The following is a 23821-nucleotide window of genomic DNA, read 5'->3' as shown; positions in this document are numbered from 1 at the left end:
GTCTGTAAAGACTTTTGTTTACTACAATAAATCCCCAGTCTGTTCTTCTGCAACTAGGATGACCTAAAAGAGTGGCTGTGAACTGCATGCTTGTTTCAGATGCAGCAGAGGTAGGGAGAGGGGGAAAGGAAGGGGAAGGAAAAAGGGAAAGGGAGAAGGAGAAAGGGGAGGGGGGAAGGAGGAAAGGGGAGGGAGGAAGGAGGAAAGGGGAGGAAGAAGTCAAAATTCAAAAAATTGTTGAGACAGACATTGTACAACATTTTCACTGAACATGAGCTGTTATCTCAGAGTCCTGGAAACTACAGAATGTGATATGGATGCTAATTAATACTTCCAATAAATAATTACTCACCACACATTCTCTAGGACATATGTATGCTATTCCATAGCCACCCTGTCTTACTCTCAGTGTGCTGCCAGCTAAAGTGTTAGTTAACAAACTTAACACCTCCCAAGGGCATTCATCTTAATAAAAGACTCTTAAAAGTGAAAAATCTATGACACTTTGAAAAATAAAAGGCAAAAAATATTTATGAAATGCTTTTTTGCGGGCAGGCTACTGTGCTACACGCTAAGGAATATTTCAAGTGAAAATAGAGTCTATATAAAGCTTTTAATCTAATAAGTGGAAATAATTCATATACAAATAACTGAGTCAGAATAGTATGCAGGTGCAAGTGGTATGCAGTATGAAGTCTAAATCAAAGATGTGGGTAGAAGGGAAGAGGAAGGTGAATACCATTGACCACTGAGGATAACAACTGTAGGATGTAATTAATATAGCTCTGAAGACTGAAGAGGGAGATCAATATCTCCCTGGATAACTGGCTGTAATGTTAATTAGAGTAAAAGATCTTCCCTACTCATTAATAGGCCTCACTTAGAGGCCATTAAGGGGAGCTTGATTAGGGGAGGTTTGTTTTATAGGAACACACACTCCGAATTAATGAGGCACCAGGTCATGAAGGTCTTTTCCTCAGGTTCTGAAAAGTGTATATATATTCTCAGGCATGGTTTTGCTTTGGGGACTTCTTTGGAGGAAGGTTACTGTGGCAGATGAGACTCTGAGTAGCTGTGTTTCCTGCCCCCCCCCCCACACACACACACACACACTTTGGAAATCGAGATGTTAGTGCTTCTCTCTCTGGTAACTATGTATGTATGTACTGGTCAGGCAGTTGAATGTGTCTGTTGGTCTCTGATGTATGTATTCCTTACGGTCAAACAGTTAGAAGCCCTATCTTGTTCTTTATTTCTCTGCTTGTATTTTCTCTGTTGGTATATGTGCTTGAAGATTGTTGACCCCTCAAAAGTTGCTTTTCTTTTAGAAAAGCAGATCTAAGAACCTATACAAAAGGCCTTCTGATGTATGCCAGGGTGCTTGCTGCTATACTGGCCAAGATTTTAGCCATAGAAATTGTGTGTGTATGTGTGTGTGTGTATAAATACATATACATATGTGTGTATACACATATATAGAGTACATACAATTTTCAAAGAGGTACGTAATTATATTTAATGGTAAATCAATGCAATACATTCAAAGAACAAGGTGGTAAAACATAAAAAAAGACTGAAAAAATGACTTAAATACTTATTCTAAGTGCTGTAAATACCCTTACAAAAAATACTATTACTGCCTTAATGACACTTACATTCTAAGAAGTAAAGCTGACTTATGGTAGTCAAGGAGAAATATTTTGGTTTGGGAAGTCACAGGAATATTTGGTGACTGATTGACACATCATTTTGAAAAACATTAATACTGATCTGGTAACTGTTCTCAGGACAAACAGTGGAAAGTGAAAGCGTGAGGGAAGGGATCCCCAGCATGGTAGACAGGTAGAGTTCATATAATGTGGTGAAACTAGAGGCTAAAACGACTCACAAGGAGGGAGCTGGAGCATAGAAGCATAATAAAAAGATGTTCTTAATCAAGAGAAGATGGTTATTTATTTTGACAGGTGAAGGTTGGAAATAAGTTTGTAATCCTAGAGGGGGAAGAATCACTAAGAAACAATAGAAGTTATTTTCTTAATAGAAATGTGAAGTACTATTCATGTTAATTATTATGCTCTCAGACACAATCACTTTATTGGTCATTTTTGCTTGACTGTTTTTCCTTGTTTCTTTGGAGAGATAGAAATGACAGTATAGTGTAAGAAAAAAGATGGCAATAAAATTATAAGTTAAGCCAACTATTATGAATGAGGGAAGAAGGAAGGAAGAAAGAAAGCAAGCAAGAAAGCAAGAAAAAATAAGGGAAGGAAGGAAAGGATATGGGAGTTTAGTCTCAAAATGGAGGTACAGTAGAATGTAAACACCTTGGAAACTGGTGCTATTTAGTTTGTTGGGTTTTTTTTTTCTCTCTTTTCCCAGAGCTCAAGAAAATGCCTGATACTTAGTAGACACTAAATAATGCTAATGAAAGAATAAGTATGATGATCAATTGAAAGAAAGTGCCATGTTTTCCAAGGGGACTAGAAGATGTAAAGGACACATGACAACTGTCTTCAAAGCACATCCTTTCGGATGTCGTATGGGGAAAGGGTTAGACCTGTTCTACTTGGCCCCAGAAGGCAAAACTACAAATCATGACCGGAAGCTTCAGAGAGGTGGATTGAGGATTAATGTGAGAATTTTTTTCCCTTTTCTTTTTTATGTTAATTTATTTATTTTTAGTTTTTAACATTCACTTCCATAAATTTTAAATTTTCTCCCCCTCCATCCTCCCCCCTTCCCCCTTTCTCCCTTCTCCAAGATGGCATGCAATCTGGTATAGGCTCTACATAAATGTTCCTATTAAACATATTTTCACATTAATCAGGTTGTATAGAAGAATTAGAATGAATGGGAGGAACCATGAGAAAGATAAAAACAAAATGAAATACACAAAAAAAATAGTCTGCTTCATTCTGCATTTAGACTCCATAGTTCTTTTCTCTGGATGTGGATGGCATTTTCCATCATGAGTCCTTTGAAATTGTTTAAGTACCTTGCATTGCTGAGAAGAACTAAGTCTATCAAAGTCAGCCATTGCACACCGTGGTTGTTACTGTGTACAGTGTTTTCCTGGTTCTGCTCACTTCACGCAGCATCAGTTCATTAAGTCTTGTCAGGCTTTTCTGAAGTTTACCTATATATCATTTGTTATAATGTTATAGTTTTGTTCAGCCATTCCCCAATAGATAGGCATTCCCTAAATTTCTAATTTTTGGCCACCACAAAAAGAGCTACTATAAATATTTTTGCACATGTGAGTCTTTTTCACAATTTTCTGATCTCTTTGAGACACAGCCCTAGAAGTAGTATTGCTGGGTCAAAAAGTATGCACATTTTTGTAGCCCTTTGGGCATAGTTCCAAATTGCTCTCCAGAATGGTTGGATCCACTCACAACTCCACCAACAATGAATTAGTGTTCCAACTTTCCCACACCTTCAACATTTATCACTTTCCTGTTTTGTCATATTAGCCAATCTGATAGGAGTGATGTGTTACCTCAGAGTTGTTTTAATTTGCATCTCTCTAATCATTAGTGATTTAGAGCATTGAAAAAAATTAATAATTAGAGTTGTCAGAGAGGATTTTGGAAAGATGATAATGTAAGTCAGAAAATTCCAAGCTCTCCAGACAAGAGAAAATAATGCCTCAGAGCAAACACAGAGTGGTTTAAAAAATAAATAAATAAACAAGAGTTGAGACAGGACAGTAGTCCTCTTAGCACAACCAGAAGACAAATTCCAGGACAGAGGTTTGGTTCTAAACAGCAAGCACTGAGCCCTGGGGCTAGCTGAGTTAGGAGGTAGGCTCTGCCCCAGTCACAGGAACTTTTACCTCCCATACAGTATGGAAGATCTAGCATCTATCTGAGCAGGGGAATATTGAGGGAAGCTCTGCTAATAAGGGACACCAGGTTCAGCTATGCGGCTGAGACAAGTTCCTGGGCAAGAAGGAATCAGCACACATCTGGTGAATGCAGAAGCAGTGAGGCAGGGACACCTCTGGCTATGGGTACTTACAGAAGGGCAGAGTTCTTGGTTTTGGTTCCAGGCCAGGGGGGATCTGAGGGCAGAGATATCATCCCCCATACTCAAGGACTAGAGGTGATTATAATAACAACCTACTACAAATAAATATTTTTAAAATGAGCAGGCAAAAAAGAAAGAACCCAACCATTGAAAGTTACTATGGGAATAGAAAGAACAGAATTCATCTTCAGAGAAGGATATTGAAGCAAAAAAAAAAAAAATCTCTCTTACCCCAAAGAGAAATGTCAAATGGTCACCTGCTCAAAAAAAATTCACAGAAGAAGTTTTTAAAAGACTTTAAAAATCAAATGAGAAAGATTGAGGAAAGTTGTTTTTTTTTTTAAATAAGAACAATCCAAGAAAACAAAAAGATTATGAAAAGAAAGTCAGCCAACTAGAAAAGGGGATCCAGAATCTTAAGGAAGAAAACTACTCCTTGAAAATCAGAATTGGGCAAGGAGAAGCCAGCGAAATCATAAGAGGCCAAGAACTGAATAAAATGAATAAAAAATAGAGGAGAAAATGAACCATCTCATAAGAAAAACAACTGATTTGGAGAATAGATCAAGAAGATAAAATGTAGAAATAATTAGACTACCTGAAAGCTATGAACAAAAAAAGAATCTTGATAATGATACAAGAAATAATTAAAGAAAATTGTCCTGAAGATTTAGAACAAGAGGGGAAAGTATAAATGGGAAAAAATCCACTGATCACCACCTGAAAAAGATCCTACATGAAAAACCTACAGGAATATCATAGCTAAATTCTGAAATTCCCAACTCAAGGAGAAAATATGAGAAGCAAGAAAAAAACAGTTCAGATATGGCACAGTCACAGAATCACACAAGACCCAGCTGTTACTACACGAAAAGATCACAGGTCTTGGAACACAATATAATGAAAAGCAAAAGAACTGGAGTTGCAGTTAAGAATATCATACCCAGCAAAGTTAAACATAATCCTGAACAATATATATATATATATATATATATATATATATATATATATATATATATATATATATATATATATATATATATATTCAATAAATTGTCAGACTTTCAGGATTTTGTTACAAAAGTCCTGAAATTAATAGAGAATTTGACATACTAGATCACAGAGAAATGTAAGGTAATGTCAAAGACTAATTACAAGGGACTCAGTAAGGACAGACTTCACTTTTTGTATGAGAAAATGAAAATTATATGTCTGAGAGTGTTACTAGTAATTGGGTAGTTGGAAAGAAAGATTGGGATAGAGCTGCGTGTGATGTGATACTAAAAAGTAAACTATCTAAGAAAAGGTAGAAAGAGTAATTATATAAATGAAGTGCAAGAAGAAAAAATTGACAGGAAGGAATTAGATGGAGGAGGAGGGCTGGTAGTTTTTGAACCCTCATTTCCTTGGGAATGGGTTAAAGAGGGAACACTGAATATATATCAAGAAGGGCACAAGTCTTCTAAATTCAGAAATAAATAAAAGGCTAAGAGGATAGGTAAGGGGAAGGTGATAAGGGAGCAATTTTAATATTGGGGAGAAAGGATAAAGGAAAGATCTTTGGTGGCAGGGTAGATTAAGTAACAGGATGGTAAGGTACTGGGTAGAAATAAAGCAGAGGAGTTAGGAGGGACAAGAAATAAGAGATAAATATGAATATAAAATAAAGATTGGGAATAGATTTTATTAGGGAAAAAAGTAGGGATAGTAATCATGATCTCAGACAAAGTTAAAGCTAAAATAGATTTAGCAAAAAGAAAAATAGGAAAACCATACCATATGTCAGTCATATTAACCAATATTCTTTTAGATTATTTGAAATAACTACACAGTAAAAGGTTGGAATATTGTTGTGGTAGAGGAAATGATGTTGATGGACTTAGAAAAATATGGAAAGTCTTCAACCTATGAAGGTCCTTCAGAGAAAGGTCACCTTCAGAGAAACAAAGAACAAACAAGTATAATATGGTCTTATACAGATGTATATGAATGTATATGTCTACATATGAGTATGATTATTGATATCTAAGTATATGAATGTGTTGGTAAGTATACGTATATATATATATGCATATATATGTTTGTATGTGTGTGAGCTTAACTGCTGCCTTCTTGTTGGAGGGGTAAGAGAAGGGGGGGAAGAACAACAAAATAAAAAGTGCACAGCAGAGAACAAAAGAAAATTTACAAGGAAGCAAAGAAAACACGAACATCTCAGAACACAATTTGCAGTATTTATTACGTAGGCTTTCTTGAAATGGAAATTGAATGCTGTATATTTTGAATCTTCTCTTACATTTTACCATGTCAATGCTTTTTTTTCTTTCCTATTTTGTAACTTTTAGTGTTTAAAAATTTTAGTATTTAAGCCGAAAATAAATTCTTTAAAAAATAATTAGAATACCTCTGAGGATAGCATGTTACTCCTCACTGAAGATTTGTAATCCAAGGCTGGGTAGCCATTAAAAGAGCTGATTCTTCTTTAGAGGTATAAGTTGGACTAGATAGGTCTCTTCCACAGACTTTTCAACTCTGAGATCCTGTGATTCTTCTATCCTGGGGAAATCAGAACCCAGAGAACATTCTAGACATAAGGAATAGTGAGATCAAATATACAGAGGCAAGAAAATGCAATATGTACAAGACACTAAAAGTGGAGTTGAGGCTGTCCTTGTGGAATGGCAGCAGAGAAGGGCTAATATTTTCAGACAGTGGTCCTTGCTTGGATTCCTTATAGTTAGAAAGATATGAGTCCTTTCTTCAAGGCAGCCCTTGATTAGTGGATGCAAAGTAACAAAAGGTGATACCTACCTCTAAACCATGAGAGTGCTGAAAGAAATAGCTGATTATGCTATGTATTACTATCATATAATGTCCCATTTTGAAACTTCATAAGTTCTGAAAGGCTAAGAGTTCAGATGCTAAAGTACTTTCAAGCTTCTAAGAGAAAGTATTAGCAAAGTGGAGAGTGTTATTGCAACATTATTCACTTAAAGGACTTCATTCTGTTATTTTTTTCATTCTATCAATAGTCTGATTTTTTTCTGTTTTCTAGGATAGCATTTTTTGTTTGATCCTGCTTCAGATTACCCTCCAACAGAGGACCCAAGCTAGAAATAAGCATTCCTTCTTGGAATTCATTTACCCTCAAATATTTCCAACATTTTTATTATACATACATATTTTATTATACATATTTTTCTTTTCTAATGGACAGACCTCTAGAGAATGCCTCCCCATAAAAAAATCTTGTCATTTCCTTTTCTATTTTGTTGTTATTGTCGTTCATGTATTCTGCCTCCAGTCTGACCCCTGTTCCTCCTTCACTGAGAAGCTATCTCCAGATGATTCCCCTCAACATGGATTGAGAGAAAAAAAAAGTAAGGCAACCCCAATGGCAGACACACTACTTGACCATAATCAGAAAATAGTTTATGTCATGTAGCCCCAGTCAAGAGGGAACACAGGAAAGGGAAGCTGCCCAGTGAAGTTAGAGTGGGATAAAGAAGCATTAACACAGATACTTAATCACAGATCTACTTCTGAGTCACAGTAGGAACTTGGACAGGTCACTTCAATTATCTATAACTCTGTCCCTGCACCTGTAAAAAGCACTTTTCTAGAGAATGTTAAGGCTCTGCTCATAAAGTGCCTATGTTCATTTGTTTGATGTATGTGTTATGTAGTGATTACAAGAATGTGCACCATCATAAAATACATGTCATAATAAGAGCACCAGCATTCACTCTTCAAATATCCAGTCGCTTAAATGCCACTATACAAAAGTTTCTCCGGGTCATCTAGATGCAGTCTAATGGAACTTTTTCCCTCTCAGAACATCAATATGCCATCTGGATTTTCTACCCCTCTCTCATTTAAGACCTATGACTAAGAAGGTGAAGAAGGTGACTCCCCCCTTCAAAGCAGCATTAGATTAGTGAATGTCTAAATGCTGAAGCAACAAAAGGTGAGCATTGCCTCCAAGCCAAGAGGCACCTGTCCTGACTCCAGCTTATGAATCAAAATTTGTCTGGTTTCTTCCCCTTTTTCGCTTCCCTGTGTAATATCTCCCTTTTCCCCACAAGACTCATTTTTTTTTCACATTCCTGCCTGGATCTTTTCTCAAGGGTATCTGAGACATGTTCTTGATGTTGCCATTGTTGAAGTTATGGATTCTGGGATGTAGAAAAAAATATAATGGCAGAATAAGTGATGATAAGACTGATTTGGGAGGAGCAAAGGACTTCTGAAATCCCCTCAAATCTCACCAAAGTATTTACCTTACTCATAAGGTCAGCTTCACTTATAGGCTCTATACTTATCTATGATAAAATTCCCCATATAAGAAGGCTCTTCATCTTTTCTTTCAATAGGGATCTGGGAAAATGAATTATCTGTCATAAATAACTCCATGGTTTCTTGCCTAATTCTTTTATTCTATAGCTAGAAGATGTTTCAGATGTCCTCTAGCCTAAACCCCATCCCTACCCCCACTTTATGGGTGAGGAAACTGAGACTACAGGAGATAAAGTGAAAAGAAAAAAAAAGATACAGAAAAAGGCACTGTGGCAGCAGAGGCTAAATACATACATGAACATCATTCCTGCTAAAGCAGTAGTGGGGATGAGAGGAAGTAAATGGTCTGAAATAAAAGATTTCAGAACAAGGAAAATTTACATAGTTCTAGTGGAGTTTTCCAGTCCAGCAGAAAGGTCCATTTCACTTCAAGCGTTAGTCTTAGTTAGTGACTACTCTTTACCTACCGCGTGTCAGTTGTTTATGGGTAAAAGGTGAAATGGGACAAGCATACAGGAAAGCAAGTGATTCAGTCCTAGAATAAGCTTTATCTTCTGAAAGGTCTGCAAGAGTCATATCCAATTACATCCAGTACAAATACTTATGACACTTCAGATCAGAGAGACCCCTGGCACTTTGGAATTACCATGATTACTTCATAACAGCCCAGCAATAGGAACTAGCAACTTTCAATCTGGTAGATAATTTGCCCCTCCAAGTCCACTATAAATATCAAAGAACTTCACAATACCTAATGTATATAAGATGAAGGAGGATAGATGGATAGACAGACAGACAGATAGATAATAAATAGGTAGAGCAATACAGAAAGATAGAGATATGGATATAACCATAGATAGATATACTGGGAAAAAGTCTTGATTTATAGCCATTGGAACTATCTTTGGAACCTAGATCTTCCACCTAGTCATTCTGCAACCTTGGACAAGTTACCCTCTCTGGGTCTCAGTTTCTTTATTTGTAAATGAAGGAGATCAGATTATATTGTCTCTAGCTCCTGCCAATAAGAATTCTCACTACCTTGGTACTTCTATTTCTCCTTGTTTTGAGCCATGGAATGTCATTCATTTCAAGACTTTAAAAAGAGCAGTAGAGATACTTCATTTTTTCAATGTGGGCTGGAGCCAGAGTGTGAAGAAATGATTTAAATATGATTTAAGGAAAAAATGTCTGGAGAGAGATTTTGTAACACTCTCAGTGTCCTGCCTTTTTTCCTTCTTCACATGGCACCCTGTAGTCATGAAAATAAGCACTGAGATGTATGCCTGGGGCCTAAAAGAAATCAGGATAAGCTTAATGGAAATCAGCCAGTGAGCCTAGCAGATATGGCTACGTTTTATTTTTTTTCTGCTGCTCTCTTTTGCTTTAGTTTTCCTGGAACTGGGGTTATGTGGGGGACCAACATGTGTTTACTGCTGTCAGCCAGATATGTGTGTTCTCTTAGCTTAATGAGATGGAGTGCAGCAGAAGGAAGGAGACTATGACATATGACTAAGAGACATTGAGAAGGCCCCTGTAAGTGTGGTCAGTCAAATACAGATATTGCAGGCCTGGTGATTCTGTTTTTAATGATTTACAAGTCTAACATGCTGTACCTCTGTCTGGTAATGTGGAGTCAGTAGAGAGGGAAAGAAAAGGTAAGAAAGGAAAGTAATATGCTAGAGAATCAATGAGACAAAATATAAACTTGTGTAAAATAGCTTAAAGTTACTTGTGGTTTTCCAAAGCCTGGGCTGCAATTCTGAGTCATTGCCCTATTAAGAAATCATTATATTATCGTTGTGAGCAGTAGCTTTATACATCTTGTCACTTAAAACCAAGATGTCCACAATAGCAAGGGGCTTCTTAAAGGGAGAGAGGAATTCAGAAGAAACACTGAAGTCCTGATTTCCATAGAAACTAAGTATATCATTACTAGGCATCCTTTTTTGTAATTCTGAGGTCAGAGGCATCTCTGGCACCATCAGCATTTTTTGAGGGGAGGAGTTGAGAGGGTTAAAATATTCAAAAAAAAGTGGAGAAAAAAAAAAAAGCTCTCCACTCTGCAACTTAATAGGAAAATATATCTAAAGCAAGTCCTATTAAAAGGAAGGAAAAAGCAACCATTTACATTCTGCAAAAAATAATCTATAGTAATCCAAAGTCACATAAGATTCCACAAAGAACATTCATTCCTCAATGTAATTTAAGAGTGAATCATTCTTTCATGCAGGAATCCTCTTAGTGCAGTTCCCACAAGGGTCTTCTACCTTGCTCTCTGTTACTTTCCTCTCTGATTTCAAAAGATGTTTTATTTTGAGGATTTTCTTTTAGTCACGAAAGCTTTTTTCTTAGTCCTATAAAAATTACTAGGGGAAGTCAAATTATTCCTCACCTTTGATAAGCTAACTAGAGGGGTTAATATCCCCTTCCATAAAAAAAAAAAAGAAAGAAAGAAAATTTAGCCATCAAACTAGACATTTTCTCTTTGGAGAGCTCACAGAACTAGATTCATATATCCAGCATATGTGCCACAGTCTTTCCCAACTATCCCCCCCAGCACCAAAAAACAAAACAAAACACTTTTTTGGTTAATATTATAATAGGAAAAATTTGTGGGGAGTGACAACAGATTATGTAAAAATCTTAAATAATTTATTTTCAATCAACTAGAGAACAAAAAAGTGAGAAATAAAGTATTATACAGTTCACAATGGTTAATTATTCAAATTGAGTAAAAATAGTTAATTATTCAAATTGAGCAAACATCGACATAAATTAAACTAGTTAACCTTGCATCTATGGCCATATTGCTACATCTAAACAAACGACTGGGTTATGCCTACTGAAAGGATCAAGATCGAAAGAAAAATGTTTATGTAAATTTAATATATTTATTTTTCACGCTGCTTTGCTTCATAATCCAAAAAATAATAATAACATTGGCTGATATGCAACCTTTAATTTGCTCATATGTTTTGTCTGTTACATGTATGCTAACTGGTGGAGATGGGAAATTACCTCTCTCTTTTGGAATTCAATTTATAGTAAGATCATAAGATTTAGAATTTGAAGGAACCTTATTAATTATCTAGTCAAACCCCTTCAATGTCCCTTAGTAGTGAGTGATGAGTGATTTACAAATGATGAAACTGTGGCTGAAAGAAATGAAATGACTTGCTCAAAATTACTATCTGAAAATTATTCTTTACTCCCAGACATCCAGATACATGAAATCCAGTAACAGTAATGGAATCTGCAGATGAGATACTTGAAACTTCACCCTAAATTAGTGTCCATACCGTTTCCTTTTTCAATTGAATATTTTGCATTCTAAACTTAACAAGCACCAAAGAAAATGAACATTTCCACACACAAGATAGAAGAGAAACAGAGGGTTATAAACAGACCTATGACTCTCTATTTAGAGTTTACATTTCCTTTTAAGCACATAATAAATTCAGCATATAATTTTGAAAGCCAATCTTACTTTTTTGTTTTTCCTTATGGTCTTGCTTCTATTGTCTTCTGTGCATGTGAAAATTCCTCAGTGACCCTCTTTTTTTTTTTTTGAAACCCTATTTGTTCCTGCTTCCCTCTTCCTCTCCATCCTTTCTTCTCCAAAAATGAAAAGTAAGGGGGTGGAGCCAAGATGGTGGAGGAGAAAGACACACATATGCTGGCTCTCCTCACACAGCCCATAAAATACCTATAGAAAGGGACTCTCAACAAATTTTGGAGCAGCAGAAGTGGAGAACAACAGAGTGGAGGAGATTTCCAGCCCAGTGTGATCTGAAAGGCCCAAACATCAGTTGCACTGATCACAGAGTGGAGCCTAGTCCAAACTTGGCTGCCCAGTGCAGCTCATGAACAGCCCTCAGGGGCAGAATCCCAAGGCGCAGTAGCAGCAGTTCGCAGATCCCTCAACCCACAGGCACCAAAGGTCAATGATGAGGTTTTTTCAGCTGGCCAGGAAAGGAGAAGGGCCTTCCCATAGCTCCCACCTTAGACAGCAGCTGCAGAGGCCACATCCAGCAGGCTGCAGCAGTTCCAACAGCAACCCCTACAGCAGCCCACTGTTGGATCATAAAGTCCTTGGGGATACTGAGGAGCTGATTATTACCTCAGCCTTGTGTAGAGGCCCTGAGGGAGCCAATCTTTATCTCACACTAAATGGCAGGTTTGTCCATGCAGCTTATCTGAATCTCAGCCCCCAGTGCTGGCTTGGTGGAACTGGAGGCCAGATGACTGTGGAGAGGAAACTCTGCTACGATTCTGGGCACAAAAATCTCTTCCTGCTCCCAGACCAGTGTACATGCTTGATTGTGCCACCTTGGAGGAACTGAGATCTTACAGATTCCCAGAGTATACCCTACTCTTGACAAAGGACCCAAAAGTCAAGTAACTGGTTGGGAAAATGCCCTAATAAAGGTAAAAAAATAAGACTATAGAAGGTTACTTTCTTGGTGTACAGATATCTTCTCCCATCCTTTCAGATGAGGAAGAACAATGCTTACCATCAGGGAAACACATAAAAGTCAAGGCTTCTGTATCCCAAACATCCAAAATAAATACTTAGTGGTCTCAGGCCATGGAAGAGCTCAAAAAGGATTTTGAAAATCAAGTAAGAGAGGTGGAGGAAAAACTGGGAAGAGAAATGAGAGAGATGCAAGAAAAGCATGAAAAGCAGATCAACACCTTGCTAAAGGAGACCCAAAAAAATGCTGAAGAAAATAACACCCTGAAAAACAGGCTAACTCAACTGGCAAAGGAGGTTCAAGAAGCCAATGAGGAGAAGAATGCTTTCAAAAGCAGAATTAGCCAAATGGAAAAGGAGATTCAAAAGCTCACTGAAGAAAAGAGTTCTTTCAAAATTAGAATGGAACAGATGGTGGCTAATGACTTTATGAGAAACCAAGAAATCACAAAACAAAACCAAAAGAATGAAAAAATGGAAGATAATGTAAAATATCTTATTGGAAAAACAACTGACTTGGAAAATAGATCCAGGAGAGACAATTTAAAAATTATAGGAGTACCTGAAAACCATGATCAAAAAAAGAGCCTAGACATTATCTTTCATCAAATTATCAAGGAAAATTACCCTGATATTCTAGAACCAGGGGGCAAAATAAATATTGAAAGAATCCACTGATCATCTCCTGAAAGAGATCCAAAAAAAGAAACTCCTGGGAACACTGTGGCCAAATTCCAGAGTTCCCAGGTCAAGGAGAAAATATTGCAAGCAGCTAGAAAGAAACAATTCAAGTACTGTGGAAATACAATCAGGATAACACAAGATCTAGCAACTTCTACATTAAGGGATCAAAGGACATGGAATATGATATTCCAGAAGTCAAAGGAAGTAGGACTAAAACCAAGAATCACCTACCCAGCAAAACTGAGTATAATACTTCAGGGGAAAAAATGGTCTTTCAATGAAATAGAAGACCTTCAAGCATTCTTGATGAAAAGACCAGAGCTGAAAAGAATATTTGACCTTCAAAAGAATAAAGAGAAGCATGAAAAGGTAAACAGCAAAGAGACATCATAAGGGACTTACTAAAGTTGAACTATTTACATTCCTACAGGGAAAGACAATATTTGTAACTCTTGAAACTTTTTTCACTATCTGGGTAGTTGGTGGGATTATACACACACACACACACACACACACACACACACACACACACACACAGAGGGAGAGAGACAGAGAGTACAGGGTGAATTGAATAGGATAAGATCACATCTTTAAAAAAATGAAAAGTAAAACAAAATTCTTTTGAATAAATAAGCATAGCTAAGCAGAAATTTTTACATATTCCATGTCTAAAAATATGTGTATTGCTTGTACACCCTGAATCCATCATCTCTGTCAGAAGGTGTATCCCATACTTCATCAACTGTCCTGTCAAATCATAGTTGATCACTGTATCAGAGTTCTTTGGTCTTGCAAAATTTTTTTTTCCTTACAGTGTTGTTATTGTACAAATCATTCTGGTTCTGCTCACTATCATTTCATACAAGTCTTCACATATTTCTCTCAAATTTTTCTTGTCATTTTCTTACACTAAAATGTTATTCAATGCTACTTGTTATACAATGTCACAACTGTTACTTTTGTATACCATAATTTGTTCACCACTTTCAACATTAGGGCTGGGCATTCTAATGCCAATACTCTTACAAGGAACTAGGGAGCATCAATGATAATGAAAGAGTAGTAAACTTGAAATCACTGAACCTGAGCTTGACTCCTGGATCAGCCACTTTCTATATGTAGCTCAACTGCTCTGGGCCTCAGTTTCCTCATCTGGACAATGAGAGGGATTAAACTAGAAGGCTTCTGAGTTCTCTTCTATTTCTAGATCTGATTGTGCCTAATGACTGGTTTAACAACTATGAAGCTATCCCAAGAGGAGAACATCCAAGAAGATAAATAGATCCTCTGCATAGAAATTGCAAGTTAAAGAAATAAAGCGTCAAGAATCACAAAATAAAAGGTTACATATTGGTTACCATGTAAAACAGGTGGAAAGAGTAGTCACAGAGATGTGTTCATAATTTTACTTAAGTATTTAAGCATATGGTAGAAGTGTTTTTGTCAGAGCTCCTAAAGTATGCACAGTTACAGTACCTATCAGCAATTCCATTAAATCAGTCTGAAAGGCTGCACGCTAGCATTAAGGAATTCCCTCTCAGACTAAGCCAGGCTACATCATTAACTCATAGATCCATTGATTATTGGAGCTTACAATGTCAGCTTGAAAGTTGAAAGTGTTTGAATTTTTGGTATTTGAATTCCTAGAATCTAGCACAGTCTTGCACATAGTAGCTGACTGATTGATCATCCAGCCCCATCATTTACCATACCTATAAGGTTCACATGTAATTAAAGTGAACCAAAAGAAGTCAAGAGACTTGTCCAAGGTCACATCTCTGCTTCAAAGCAGAACTGGGACTAGAATCAGATTTGTTGCTCCTTTTGCTGCATCATACTTCTGTTAGGTCACGTTCTTCTTTTTTTGAATCAGTCAGTAGGCTGAGACAAACAAGATTAAGCGACTTTAAGTGTTGGAGTCCAGAGGTGAACTGAGGAAGAACTTAAAAGAAAAGTGAGATGTGCAAATTTAGAGGCAATACCACTCCAGATATACATATCAACTATTTGTGCCAAACCTGAGGTGGAGTCTTTTAAGCTCATATTGAACTGATTCGCCATAGTCAAACACACTGTACTTTGACATAGCATTTTGGGTCTCTTCAAACACAAAGGACAACAACCAACCAACCAAGCACCACCAATAATAGGCACTCTTGAAAAATGGTTGAGGTTCTGCATTCCTATATATTAGCAACAAAGTTCAACAGCAAGAGATAGAAAGAGAAATCCCATTTAAAGTTAGGGTAGACAGTATAAAATACTTAGGAGTCTACCTGCCAAAACAAACCCAGGGATTATATGAACACAATTACAAGACACTTTTTGCACAAATAAAGTCAGATTTAAGTAAGTGGAAAAACATTAGTTGCTCATGGGTAGGCCGTGCTAATATAATAAAAATGACAATTCTACCCAAATTAATATACTTATTTAGTGCCATACCAATTAAACTATCAGACAATTACTTTCTAGAGCTGGATAAAATAATATCAAAATTCATTTGGAAAAACAAAAGGTCCAGAATATCAAAGGGACTAATGAAAAGAAATGCTTGGGAAGGTGGCCTAGCGCTACCAGACCTTAAACTGTACTATAAAGCAGCAATTATCAAAACCACTTGGTATTGGCTAAGAAACAGAGAGGTAGACAAGTGGAATAGACTTGGCACTCAAGACGCAGTAGGCAAGGAATATAGCAACCTTCTGTTTGATAAACCCAAGGACCCCAGCTTCTGGGATAAGAACCCATTGTTTGACAAAAATTGCTGGGAAAACTGGATAACAGTGTGGCAGAAATTAGGCATAGACCCATACCTGACACCGTACACAAGAATAAAGTCCAAATGGGTACATGATTTAGGTATAAAGATTGATACCATGAACAAACTGGAGAAGCAAGGAATAGTGTATTTATCAGATCTATGGAGAAGGGAAGAATTCTTTACTAAAGGAGAGATAGAATGCATTATGAAATGCAAAATGGATAACTTTGATTACATTAAACTGAGAAGTTTTTGCACAACCAAACCCAATGCAACCAAAATCCGGAGGGATGTAGTAAATTGGGAAAAAATTTTTACAGCTAAGCTCGGGGATAAAGGCCTCATTTCTAGAATATATAGAGAACTGACCCAAATGTATAATCATACAAGTCATTCCCCAATTGATAAATGGTCAAAGGATATGAACAGGCAATTTTCAGAGGAAGAAATTAAAGCTATCTATAATCATATGAAAAAATGCTCTAAATCACTATTGGTTAGAGAGATGCAAATCAAAACAACTCTGAGGTACCACATCACACCAATAAGATTGGCAAACATGACAGAACAAGAAAATGATAAATGCTGGAGAGGATGTGGGAGAGTTGGAACACTAATTCATTGTTGGTGGAGCTGTGAGCGCATCCAACCATTCTGGAGAGCAATTTGGAACTATGCCCAAAGGGCTACAAAAACGTACATACCCTTTGACCCAGCAATATCACTACTAGGACTATATCCCCAAGAGATCATAAAAATGGGAAAGGGTCCCACATGTACAAAAATATTTATAGCAGCACTCTATGTAGTTGCCAAAAACTGGAAGTCAAGGGGATGTCCATCAATTGGGGAATGGCTGAATAAATTATGGTATATGAATGTAATGGAGTACTATTGTGCCATAAGAAATGATGAACAAGAAGACTTCAGAGAGGCCTGGAAGGACTTATATGACCTGATGCTGAGTGAAAGGAGCAGAACCAGGAGAACTTTATGCACAGCAACAACCACAGTGTGTGAGAGTTTTTTCTGGTAGACTTAGATTTTTGTAATAACACAAGAACTTCTGAAAAAAAAAAAAATCCCAATGGTGGACCTCAAGGCAAAATGCCTTCCACACTCAGAGAGAGAAATATGGAAGTCACTCACATAATGTAGCAGATCATGTTTGTGTATGTGTATCTGTTTGTGTATCATGTTCTGATTTGTTATACGGATTCTTTCATTTATCTTAGTCTGACTACACAGCATGACTATAGTGAAAATATACTCAATAGGAAAGTATATGTAGAATCTATACAGAATTGTATGCAGTCGTGGGGAGGGAGGGAGGTAGTGGGGGGTGGGTGGGGAGGGATAAAATCGCAATTGTATGGCAGTGATTGTTAAACATTAAAAAAATAAAAAAAATTAATAAAAAAAAAAAGAAAAGGAAAAAAAAGAAAATCTTTGCAACAAAAAAAAAAAAAAAAGAAAAATGGTTGAGGTTGAAATAGATTTGTTTCAGGAAAAGAGGTTGGATATTTACAGGTCTATTTCAATTCTATATCATGAAAACTTGCAAAGAAACTAGATCAATGGTATCAAACTCAAATAGAAACAGGGGACCACTAAATCCTACATAAGGATCCCTATATTGACTTAGAAAACTACCTATTAACATTATCTATATTTTATTGCATTTTTATTTATTTTGTTAAGTATTTCCTAATAAATTTTAATTTGGTTCACATCACACTCAGGAGTGATACAGGCCACAAGGTATCCCCATAGGCCATGATCACATGTTTGAAATCTCTGGATTATATAATCACCAAAGTTCCTTCCAGCTTTATAATTGCTTGACTATTTGATGAATTCAAATAGTCTTACATGATACAGAGGTCCTAGGTATTCTTTAGGAGAATTCTCAATTCTATGCTTCATTTGCACCTCCCAAACAATCTTGTAATAATACCAACATAGTAACAAGCAAAAAGCATAATGTTTTGGGGATTCTTCCACAATTTTGCTAACTTCTGGCTTCACAAATGTCTGCCTAGTCGCCAAGAACATATCATTACTCTTATCTCCCGTGTTGGCCTCTAGCCCCAGAAGTAAGTTGGGTAAGGGTAAATTTTACAGTCTGATGCTCTCATTTCCTTGGCATTTAGTCGTTGGGTCTCCCCCTGCCCCAATTTTGACACCTATCAGAGCTTTATAGCCTCAGCAATGGACCCACAATTCTCCATCCTCAATCGTTCTCTAGCACCAAATGTTTGGAATTATTCAAATGACCAAAAGCTACTTCCAAGATATGCAGAGTAGTGGGATGAGATTGAGTGGGAGTGGGATAGGAAAGGAAAGCATTTCAGGAAGAAATTAAATTTTACTGTCCCACCTACATACATATGCTTAAAGTTTCCAAGTCAAATGCTGCCTGACATTTCCATAACAGGGAATTACGTAGTATCTTTTTCACAAACCTTCAGGGCAATCCATAGGTAGATGTGAGGCTGAGACAAGTAACAATGTATAACATCCTTTTATTTTTTCCCCTTTCCATTTCACTGCAACAGTTGTACATAGGTGAAATCTGCTTGAAATGAATACCAAAGACATTATCAAAGAAGAAGAAAAAGACAGATGTCATTAAAGGCCAACATTCTGTTTGGTGGTGTACGTATATGGGGGTTGTGAAAGGGTGGATGGGCAGGCAGCTAGCCAGCTCCAGCATGGTAATCATCTTCATATGTAGGCTTCATATCTCTTTCAGCACAAGCTGACAGGCTGCAACTGTAGATTCCTCCCCCACCCACTGTCTCCCTGAGTCATCCCAAAAGCATCTGGGGCCCAAAGAGACCAACTACTTTGCTATATCACAAAGATACTTATGTTAAGGGAATTTGTTTGTAAGGGACTTGCCAAGGACAATTTTGGGGTAAGTCCATAGCCCATGGAGAATTAGTCTAGCAATTAGTTTAGCTGATTTATCTAAATATTTTCCCTCTTTCTATTTCATCCATATAATTAGATGTATGGAAAAGGTGTGGGAAAGGGTGAGGAGGAAGATGTGGGAACATTTTATTCTTTGTCCAAGTGCTACATCCATTTTTACAGTTTATCAATTCAGCTCAGTGAACTTGAACTTGAATAAAGCCCTAAAAGAGGATGCAATTAAGTTGTTTCCCTTCTAGTCCTCCAGACTTCCTATTATGATCAACTCTATAACTCAATGAGACACTTTCTCTGTCTGCTTGACAGTATTCCTGAAGATTACCAAGTGTAACTGCTTTGTGTATGAACATGCCAAATCTGCTTAATCCACTTGCCTAAAGTTGTGTTGTGCAACTAAACATCTCTTCCCTTATTTCTCATTTTCAGATTACTTCAGACTGTTTTAATATCCAGTAGTCCTTGACCTTTTCAATTTGAGAATAACTTTAGTAGAACATCTCTTTTCAATTTGAGAATAACTTTAGTAGAACATCTCTTTTTAATTCATTTTTCCTACTTGCCACAAATAATAAAAGAAGTCTAGTGGAATTTTTACCTGAATCAAAACCATTTTAACTAGATTTCTGATAACTTCATTCTTGCTTGTTGAGAATGTAACTCAAATATTCAGTGGAAAAGTGACTTTTCTGTTTGAACTGTAGCTTAGAATTGCCCTTAGACCTCTTTGAGGATTATATTAGCTTTTCTCGAACCACACATTACCATCATTCAACCAATCAACAAATCAATCAACTGTCACTTACCAAGGGTAAGCCACTGTGTTAGATGATAAGAAGAAAAGGGGGTAAAAAAGAAAAACTTCCTGTGGTCAAAGGGCTTACATTTTATTGGGAAGGAAATATACATACATATATATATATATGCATGTGGATGTGTGGGTGTGTATACATATGTGTGTGCATATAAATATATACATATATTTGGTGTATGTGTGTGTGTATATATATATATATATATATATATATATTTCAAAATATATTCAAAATTAGTATATATTCCAAATATCTGTCAAAAGTTTCCTTTGAAAGAGTACCATATACTGAAGATAAAATAAAATAATTGTAGAATTTAAATATCTTTCCCAAACCATGTGGCAGGGTAGTAAATTAGGGTTTAGATACTAGAAAGATCTAAAATCAAAACTAGAATTACAAATTCAAGTACATTCAACAAGCATCGAGTATCTACTATGTGCCAGGCATAGTGTTAGCTTCTGGGAAGGGGTATTGTGAGGCTCATGTGAGAGAACGAACGTAAAGCACTTTGCTCTATGTAAATGAAAGTTATTATTGTTATTATTATTATTATTAGTCTCCAGTCATCAGGCATCCAGTCTGGTGATGACTTTATTTCCTGAGTCTTCTATTGCATTCCTTCTGAGTTTGCTCAAGCAATATTTAAAGAGCAATACAGGATTGTGTTGCTAAATATCCAACTACTGGAATGGGGAGGACAGGGTGAATGTGTGCACTTATGCTTTTAAATTTAATCTGCATTATTAATATTTTCTTAAATCTAAACAATCAACAAAACAATAAATCAAGCCTTGAGTTTTAGATTAACAATATGAGGTATAAAAGTTCACTCTGAGAATTAACAATATATTCTTCCAAGCTAGTTAAATCTGGTTAGAGCTTAATGTCAGAAACCCGTGGTGCTGAGGTTACAAAGACAAAAATGAAAATATTCCTGACCCCATGGAGACTACAATGTAGTGGTGCAAAATATGTAAGGAGAGAGAGAAAAAGAGAGAGAGAGAGAATGATAGAGATAGAGACAGATACAGAGAGGAGAGGGAAGGAAGGAAGGGAAGGAAGGGAGGAAGGAAGGAAGGAAGGAAGGAAGGAAGGAAGGAAGGAAGGAAGGAAGGAAGGAAGGAAGGAAGGAAGGAAGGAAGGAAGGAAAGAAGGAAGGAAGGAAGGAAGGAAGGAAGGAAGGAAGGAAGGAAGGAAGGAAGGAAGGAAGGAAGAGAGGAAGAGAGGGAGGAAGGGAGGAAGGGAGGAAGGGAGGAAGGGAGGAAGGGAGGAAGGGAGGGAGGAAGGGAGGAAGGAAGGAAATAAGAGAAAAAATTCAGGGAATTATCATAAATAAATGGGGGAGAATGCTTTTGTATTAGCAACCACACTAGCACGTAGGGTGGTCTGTTAGCACAGGTATTTTGATCTGTTTTTCTAAAGGAAAGTTAGCTTCAAAGGAGTCCACAATCTTACTTTAATTACACAATGTAGTCAGATACATAGAAAGAAGTGAGTATCCAAGAAAGAATCCAATAGACAGAACTCTTACTATCTAAACAGAGTAATAGATAACTAATTGCCAGACTAGGGAGTACCAACATCTGCATTCACAAAGCAAGGGTGCGCTCCTTAACAATGGTTACACTCAGTCTCATCTGGACAAATCACAAAGAAATATTCTTCCCATGAGTAAAATACTAACCTCTCAATATGGTGCGAAAGCCTTCCTGAAAGTAATCTCCCAGTAAGCAAGCTTCCCCTGAGGCAAGTTCCTCCCCAAGGCAATATAAATCTCCCTGAATATATAGTTTTCACCTGATGGGCTCTACATGACTCAGGATGTGTCACAGCTGTGAAGCAGGCTGGAAAGCAAAGCAGCAAGACAAATACCTGTGTACCTTTAGACCTGAGAACACAGCCCATGTTCCAAGGAAAAAGGGGTTCACATGTAATCACAGAGGCCTATTAATAAATAGGGAAGATCTTATATTCCATTAACCCTACTACTTTTTATTGAAGTTGACATTTGAGCTTAGCCTAGAAAAGAAATAGAAATAATATAGAGGTAAGTAGAAAGGGCTTTCTATATATAACCACATATGAAATTCTTTATATAAATATTCCAGCTGTGGAATATTACAAATAGTGAAGAGTAAGTAGGAAAATTTGGTGGGCATGTCAAAGCAAGGAACAATGAATGGCCTTGATGTAAATTCATGACAAGTAATTATTGCTCCCCAAAGGCAAAATAGAGAAGTCTTATAGCATGATTTATATTCTCTTCAATTTGGTTAGGTCTCATGTTTTTCATGAGCATAAGGCTCAATTTTCTGGGCTGTCAATATTCAAAGTTTTGTGCTGTAGGTATCAAAGTAACCAAAGTGACTTTATTTTGTAAAGTCCTTCCATCTAATCCCTGGTCCTTATCTACCTTGGGGTCCCATCCCTTTCATGGCCCTATAAGTAGTGCAACAGCCAAAGCTCTTCGTGGTGTCCAGCCTGCTTCAAGCTGCTAGGAGGGGTGCAGGTAAAGCCAAAGTTCTTTTGAACAGATGCTACAATTTCTCCCCCAAACCATTCAATGTTTTAATTGTATGCTTTTCTAATAATCATGAGACAGCCTGGGACCATCTGGAAAGTCTTTCACTACTTTACCCCTATGTAAAAAAGCTCTTTTATCCCAACCAGGAATCATAGTCCCATGTGGACTGCCTATGCACACATGTAATGTAGTTGATTGCTATTTGTTGAACCTCATAACAAAATCATTCTAATTTCCCTCCAACATTGATGTCTAGATTTGGCCTTACAATTCTGAAAGCAGTAGTGGGATTCAGGTGAGGTAGCTGGATGCTAGGAAGGGATAAGGTGATAAAGTGGCAACACTTTTGGCAGGTAAGAGACCTTGTGATTTCTGAAAAAGTCTCTACCTTGACTTTCCCCAATGGGGTGCTGAGGCAGAATCCCAAGAACCCTGAGGGATAGGAAGGGCAAATTTCTTTTATAGCAATCACTGTTTGGGGGTTAGTCAGGTTATTGTTGGGGTCTCCTCTGTCAATAATGGCTGAAAAATATAACAAGCCAGAAATGTAGGCACACTTCTTTTTTTTTAATTAAATTATGTTATTTGTTTTCACTGTTCAACAATCACTTCCATATATCTTAGATTTTTTTTCATTCCCTCTCCCTCATTGTCCCCTCCCCCTCCACTCCCTCCCTGAGACCAACTTGCCATCTTCTATAGGTTCTACACATACATTCCTATTAAATACATGCTGCATAGAAGAATTAAAATGAATGGGAGAAACCATAAAACAAAACAAAAGAAAACATAATACAGAAAGAAATTGTCTGATTCTATCTGTGATCCAATTCCATAGTTCTTTCTCTGGATGTGGATGGCATTTTGCCTCAAGAATCCATTGAAAATTTTTTAAGTCCATGCATTTCAATGAAGTACTATGTCTACCAGAAAAATCCCTTGCACACTGTGGTTGTTGCTGTGTACAAAGTTCTCCTGGTTCTGCTCCTTTCACTCAGTATCAGTCCATGTAGGTCTTTCCAGGCTTCACTGAAGTCTTCGTGTTCATCATTTCTCATAGCACAATAGAGTTCCATTACATTCATATACCACAACTTGTTCAGCCATTCCCCAATTGATGTGCATCCCCTTTATTTCCAGTTTTTGGCCACCACAAAGAGAGCTGCTATAAATATTTTTGTACATGTGGGATCCTTTCCTATTTCTATGCTTTCTTGGGATAGAGTCCCAGAAGCGATATTTCTGGGTCAAAGGGAATGCATATTTTTGTAGCCCTTTGGGCATAGTTTCAAATT

General features: G+C 37.0%; 1 long non-coding RNA gene across 2 annotated transcripts in view; it reads right to left on the bottom strand.

The window, feature by feature from the left end:
- The window catches only part of LOC140509280 (uncharacterized), a 39755-nt gene extending 17983 nt beyond the window's left edge, over positions 1-21772 (bottom strand). For both annotated transcript variants that reach the window (XR_011968626.1, XR_011968627.1), the window contains exons 1-2: positions 21687-21772; positions 6434-6585 (exon numbers count right to left, since the gene is read on the bottom strand). This is a non-coding gene — a long non-coding RNA (uncharacterized lncRNA). The remainder of the gene's footprint in view (positions 1-6433; positions 6586-21686) is intronic.
- Positions 21773-23821: the final 2049 nt, after the last annotated feature.

The sequence above is a fragment of the Notamacropus eugenii genome, chromosome 5, assembly GCF_028372415.1.
Source record: "Notamacropus eugenii isolate mMacEug1 chromosome 5, mMacEug1.pri_v2, whole genome shotgun sequence".
NCBI lineage: Eukaryota > Metazoa > Chordata > Mammalia > Diprotodontia > Macropodidae > Notamacropus > Notamacropus eugenii.
Note: the sequence above shows the minus strand (reverse complement) of the source record. Positions and strands in the feature narration are given on the sequence as shown.